Raw genomic sequence first — 7,479 nt, 5'->3', positions numbered from 1 at the left:
TTGTTCTCCTAGTTCTGCTCACTTTGCTCTGTATGAGTAAAGGTCTTCCTGGTTTCCTCTGAAATTGTCCATTTCATAATTTCCTATGACACAATAATATTCCATTACATTTCTTTACCATAATTAGTTTAGCCATTTCCAAATAGTATACCCTCTTAGTTTGCAATTTGGGGCTATCACAAAAAAAAAAAGACCTGCTATACTATTTTTATACATATAACTCCTTTTCCTCTCTCATCCGTTTCTTTGGGGTATAGGCCTAACAGTGGTATGGCTGGATAAAAAGTGTACACATTTTGGCAACTTTCTGGACATAGTTCCAAATTACTTTGGAGAATAGCTGGACCAATTCACAGGTCTACCCACAGGATACCTGTTTTCCCGCTGCCCCTCCAACTCATCAGTGTCCTCTTTTGTCAACTTTGCCACTCTGGTGCGAGATGAAACCTCAAAGTTGCTTTAATTTAATAATCCCTAATTAATAGTGCTTTAGGGTATTTTTTCATATGATTGTTGACAGCTTGCATTTCTTCTCTTGAAAATTGTTCATATCCTTTGGCCATTTAGCCATTGGAGAATGGTTCTTTGTCTTATAAATATGAATCAGTTTCTTATCTTGGAAATGAAACCTTTATCTGAGAAACTTGTTGAAAAGACTTTTCTCTCACCTGCTTCCTTTCCAATTTTTACTACATAAAATTTGATGGTCAAAAGTTTTTTAATTTTATGTAATCAAAATTGTCCATTTTATCTTGTATGCTACTCTCTATCACTATTTAGTGATGAACTGTTAGCCTGTGCACAGGTTTAAAAGGTAATCTCTTCCTTGTTCATAAAATTTGTTTATGGTGTGACTTTTTATGTCTAAGTCATGTATCCACATGGAGTTTATCTCAGTATAAGTTGTGAAGTGTTTGTCTAAACCTAATTTCTCCCAGACTGCTTATCAGTATTCCCAAAACTTGTTGTCAAATAGTGAATCCTTTCCTCAGTAACTGGAGACCTTGGGTTTATCAAACACTCTGCTTCAGTATATTGTGTACCTCACCTGTTCAATTGATTAACCTTTCTTTTTTAACCAGAACAAAATCATTTTAATGGTTACTTCTTCGTAATGCAGTAAAAGATCTGGTACTGAAAGACATTCCCCTCTCCTCCTATTTTTCACTATTACCCTTGAGATTCTTGACCTTTTGTTCCTCCATATAAATTTTGTTATTTTTTCTGTCTCCATAAAATATTTTGGGAAGTTTAATTAGTATAGCACTGAATAAGTAAATTCGTTATTATTGTCAATTTACTATATTGGCTTGTCCTATTCATGAGCAGTTAATGTTTCTTCAAATATTTAAACCTGTCTATTTCTAGAAAGGGTTTTATAGTTAGATTTAAATAGTCTCTGGATAAATCATACACACACACACACACACACACACACAAACACACACATACACAGAGACATATCCTCTTAGACATGAACAACCTGTCTTTTTCTGGGATGTTATCAACCCTTACCTCTATTTCTCACTGTATTATAAATGATGTTGAAAAACAAAACTATCCTCAAGTTTAGTACCTTCTTGGATTCCTCAACTATTCCAGGTACTGAGTTCATGATGGAATGAACCGTGAGCTTAGGCAAATACTTGATGGTGTGGTTTTTTTTCCTTCTATACTGCTATCATCATCCCAGTCACGCAATCAGTACCTGTGTCCACACAAAGATTGCTTTCCTCAAAGAACCCTGGTAATTAGCACAATTTTATGCAGCACCCTACATACCAATGTACCCTATCACTCACTGAAACTTTGCAGATGTAAAAGAATTGCAGAATCAAATTGGAAAGAAATAGATGATCATCCAATTTCTATGAGCAGTCCCTTGCATCTGTGGGGCCCCTGAGGGAGTTCCTAAACCATATATTCAAGAAGTAACTATCAAGGTCCAACAGTGGGCATTTAAAAAAAAATTAGAAGGTTGGCTAAGATAGGGCTCCACTAACCAATTTTAAACTATCCTTTGTGAAACTAAAGAGTATTCAGAATAAAAATAAATAGGAAAGAAGTAATAAGAGGGCATAAATAAGAAAGAGAAGTTAAACTTTTGGCTAGAATCAGAAAGGACGTACTAATACATGAAGAAGTAAAAGCCTTTCCTCCATTCTCTTCCACTCTAGTCAAACTCGTATCCTAGTTTAGATTTTACAAATAAAAAGAAACACAAACAGCATCACAAAATCTCAGAGGCTGTTTAGTACAACAGTATGTGAGTCAGAATCCCCTGTACAATGGCCCTAACAAGTGACCATGGAGCTTTTTCTTAAAGACCTCCAGTAATGGGGAGCTTACAATCTCTTCGCACAGCTCTGTCCACTTTTGGATACTTGAATTGTTAGTTTTTCCATCAAAGGGCTTAATCTCTCAGGAACTTAGTGCTCCTAGTTCTATCTTTTTGAGAGCAATCAAAATATGTCTAATCTTTCTTTCATATAACAATCCTTCCATTTCTTGCACATAACTACCATGCCATATGCCCTCCCCAAGTTTCCTCTCCTTCAATCAGTCCTTGTATGGTATGGCCTCAAGGTCTTTCACCATTCTGATTGTTCTCCAAAGAGTCTCCAGTTGGTCAATACCCTGCCTAAAATGTGCTCCTGGAACTACAAATATTCTAGATGCCTGATCAGGAAAGAGTACAGTGGGACTATCGTCTCCTCCACACTATACCTCTGTGAATTCGGTCCAAGATCACAATGGATCGTGACTGTTGTATGTCACTGTCAACTTATATTTGAATGTGCAGTACCCTAAAGCCGACAGATCCATTTCATGTGAAGTGCTTAAAAGAAAACAAAAAAGATCAAAAACAAAAAACCTACAACCCTCTGGTTAGTGCACAATATACCTGCTATCATGGGAATGTGCTTGGTCTTCTTTTAGGATTGAGGTTTCCCAACCCTTCCTGTTTTCCTGTGAGCCCATTTTGTGTTTGAGGAGCTCCTGCATTTAGACTATCTGGTCCATTCTTTCCCTGGCAAAGCAAACCTCATTACCAGAACTTCCTGGGCCAGATCTCAACCTTGTTAAAATGTCAAAGGAGAATATGGATGACTTCTCAAAGACACGTGATGTGGCCCATGCTAAAAGATAAAAATGGCGGCATTTTTCTAAATGAACATGTCCACAGGGGAGGAGATAAAGTGAACAAGAAAACACTGGGAAAGATTTGCCAATCTTATGTAATGGGTGGCTCAGTCCCAGATGCCGTTGTTGACCATCCTTATTCCATTTTTTTGGTGCTTGACTACTTCTCTCCATGTTGTCACAGCTAAGCTGAGGCAGGGATGAAGGACAGAAAGAGTTAGAAGAAAATTTTGTATTGTGCATTAGGGGGAAAAAGACCTTAAAGAAGAGAACTGGGAAGGTGGTAATCTCAGATCCTTTCCCCTACCAACCCATCAATGATTTTCCCCAACTCCTAACTGACTGCCAAGCTCAGAAGAGGTGGACTAAATTTCATCAGTCCATCCCCTGACTTCTCACAAAATGCCCCACAAGAGGATCTGTGGATGGAAATGAAGCTAGAAACCCTGATTTCAAATCCCTCTAAGGTACCTCCCAACACTAAATCATATAGTATTCTTTTGGGGCATCTGCAGCTTTACTTTTCAGCAGTCCTCTTAAGAATTCTAATTCCATGTCAGTAGTGAGAAGTTGTAACCTAGTATCCAATTCCTTAGTCAGCTCATCTAATTTGACCTACCTACCATCTTAAGTGGAGAGGGAATAGCACCATTTTGGATTCTAGTGGGGGTGGGGGGAGAGAGGCAGCGCTACTGTGGCAAGAAGAAATGCAAAATTACAAATCCCGTTCTAAAGAAGACACAAGTCAAAAGGCATTGGACAAAAGGGCTGAGGCTCCTGTGGTTTGGTAAGATAAGAAAGAAACATTAAAAGGAAGTTGCAAATTCAACGGTTCAGGTAATAAGTGGCTAGAAGATCACATACGCGCACACACACACACACACACACACACACACACACACACACACATCTCTTTTATCTTGCCTCCTACTCAGATGAAGATTGAGGTGACTTGTTATGTTAGGGTTTTCTATCCACAGCTGGGACATTGGGATGATGACTTCATCATAGGTCCTTTGTTGACATTTTCTCAGATAACTTTTCACACTGAAGGCATTTGAGGCAGTGGGGACGGACAGGGAGAATAACTTGAGGCCTTTACCATCCCTCCTGTCCACTCCCTCCTCACTCTCAACCTGGACCCTAGCCTCATCCTTCTGCTTATCATTGGAGCATCAGCCAGACACACTAGACTGAAAAGAAGGCAGCAACCCCAAGGCATCTATCTCCCAGACTGAACAGAACATCCAGGGATGGATCTGCGCAGTCTGGGATGGAACAAGGTTTTAAGGGAGCTAAAAGGAGGCAAATGAATTGGCCAATCCCAAGGCCCATGCTCAGCCACTCAAAATTCTTGGAAGCGCTGAACAGAGTCACTAGGAAAGAGGAGAAAAACTGACTTAAAAAGAAAGCCCAGGGTTTCAACATGTGTTGTTCGTTGGTAGAATTCAGGATTAGGATTTGAAGGACCCCGTGGGAGTATCCTTTCACAGCTCTAGCCTAATCCTCTCCAAATCGCCTAGGCTGTACAGCTGTTGGTTATCCAGATAAACTATTTGTTCAATTATTCTTGGCCTAGATGGGGCGGCTTGCCTCAAAGGCTCTGGGCTTCATAATTCGGCCCACTTCAATCAGGCCAGACCCTCCCAGAGCTGCCTACAGAAGACAAGGGGCCTGTTTGAAGACAGCAGTGGTCCTGGTAAGACTTTCCCCACCACTCCCTTTTCATCTCCACCCAGACAGTGCCGAGGCGGCTGACACCTCCCCAAGGACCTAAGGGGGTTAGCTGGGGGGAACGATGCCAGAATAGGGCATCAGGGCGATAAAATAATTACAAATGAAAGGGAGATTATCAGACTGTTGGGACAAATGCTTCCAAAATGGTTCCTGAAATCTCCACGGGTGCATTCTCAAAGGAGACGTCAGCTGCAGCTGCCGTCTCCATGGAGATGGGGGGCAACACAGACCCTCTGGGAGCACTCTCCACAAATGTCAGACCCAACAAAACACCAGCCAGGGGAAGGAGATGACAGACTGGGTCATCTTTGCATCATAGAAATGGACTGGTAATTAACACAATTTTTTTTTCTCCATTTGTCTGCCCTCTCTCCAGCTCTCCCTTGGCTGCTGCAAAGACCCACTAATAAATGGTTTACAGCTGCTGAGAGACAGGCTGGGCTTGGCCATTGCCCTGAGCCATTCTCCCATTCTGGTTTGGTTCCCCCAACACCCTAGGAACCCTGAGGGGTATATGATGGCTTCTCTCTTCTGCTAAGTTGTACCACCACCCTCCTCCCTATTCAATGTCCCTTCTTTGAGGTCTTATTTCATTATTTTCATGGTGCTGCCTCATACCCTTGTGAGGTCTGAAGCATCCCCCACTGATTTCACTGCAGGGTGGACACCCTCAAAAGACAATTTACTATTTTTCCAATGGACTGTTGCAGTGTTGGTCTTTTCTAATTATCCCTGGTGGAGGAGGGGGTTGGAGAGTGACAGAAAGCAGCAGTGGCCCAAGTCCCAAAAATCTCCTTCCAATGACCTATAGATTTCAGAATTTGCCCACCTTTCTTTGATGGGGTCATTCCACTCTAATTTCTTTTGTATATGTATGTATTACTAGTGGTTTGATCCTAGACAAGATGCTTAACTTCTTATGCCTCAGTTTCTCATCTGTAAAATGAGAGGTTGGACTTGATGCCTTCCAAAGTCCCTTTCAGCTCCAAATCTACTGCCTTATGATCTAATTTTATATCAATGCAATGGAATGCCAGAGTACAATAAGAAACAACAGATGTGAAGAATGCAGCAACTGATAGAGGGAGAGTAGGAGAGAGAGCAAATAGATTTTTGTAAGTGGAAAAAGCAATTAAAACAAGAAAGGAACACAGGGAAAACAACTTTTTAAATCCAAATGAAATGATGCACAATGAAGAAATAAAACAGTAATACAATGCAGCATTTAAGCTTAAAATTACACTAAGACTTTTGGAACAGCCTGTGAGCTAAAGAAATAATCATTGATAATACCAATCATAATAGCAGAATAACAGTAATAAAATATAGGAAAATATGCAAAAGAAAGGTTCAAAATTTAATTTGATTCAACAAGCATTCAGCAAATACCTATTCTGTATTGGTGTGGACCAGTGTGCTGGGCACTAGGGATCTAGATACAAGACTCCCTGACCTCAAGGAGCTTACATTCCTCAAGGGGATGATAGAAGAGATTCTAGAAACAAATGGGATCATTTATTAACAATAATGTAAAAATTAGTGGGATGGAAGTTCTCTCAAATTTTATTAGTTTGGTCTCCAAATGGAAGACAAGAGGAAAGAACACACTCTTTGCAGCCCTAAATCCAGTCTACAGCTGGGTAGTCGGGCCTTTTGAGCTTCTATTCCTGGGTTTCATCTTACAGTCGTTTGCAGTCAACTTAATTAAGTCAGAGGTGGGGAAAAAGTGTTTTTGAATGTTTCTCTGTGAAATCAATCACGTTTATTAAGCACCTATACCACAGAAGATGCCACAAGGGAATTCTAAGGTCAGTGCCCTCAAGGAGCTTAGGATCTAGTTAGAAAAACAAGACTGACAAACTTGCAATAATTAGAAAATAATTTTGTATTCAATGATATGGTATTGACTCTAAGGGCAATCAAAGCTCAGAAGAGGGAGAGCTCACCTGGGCTGGTAGGAGAAGGCTTCCTTGTAGAGGTGGGATGCAAACTGGACTTTGAATAATGGCACAGGAGTTATAGAAATGCAGATACATTCCAGACTGGGAATAACAACATAATAATAGTAGCTAACATTATGTAGGGCTTACTATGTGCCAGGTGCTGTGCCTTATATACACTTTACAATTAAGATCTTATTTGGTCTTCACAACAACCCTACGAGATAGGGGCTGTTATTATCCTCATTTTATAAATGAGGAAACTGAGGCAAATAGAGGTTAAGTGACTTGACCAGAGTTACACAGCTAGAAAATGTCCAAGACCGGATTTGAACTCAGGTTTTCCTGAATCTAAGCCTTGTGCTCTAACATGTCCCCATAACAAACAAAGGCACAAGTTTAAGGTATGCGTGGGGAGCAATGAATGACTGGCCAGTTTGTCTGGAAGGGAAGGAGGATCCCTGTTGGAGAGTTTGGGGTTGGGGGAAGGATAGAGGTTTTAGGGCAGAAGGAAAGCAACCTCCAAATAACTATCAAGACCCTATTGCCTGTGTTTAAAGGGAAAAGATGAAACAAAAGCAAGAATTATAAAGTCCTAGATTCAGCATTGGAAGGAACTTCAGTCGCCATCTACAGCAACTGCCCCGCTGAAGCATGA

This window comes from Phascolarctos cinereus, unplaced genomic scaffold, assembly GCF_003287225.1.
Source record: "Phascolarctos cinereus isolate Bilbo 61053 unplaced genomic scaffold, phaCin_HiC Scaffold_726;HRSCAF=1367, whole genome shotgun sequence".
In the NCBI taxonomy this organism is placed as follows: domain Eukaryota; kingdom Metazoa; phylum Chordata; class Mammalia; order Diprotodontia; family Phascolarctidae; genus Phascolarctos; species Phascolarctos cinereus.
Note: the sequence above shows the minus strand (reverse complement) of the source record.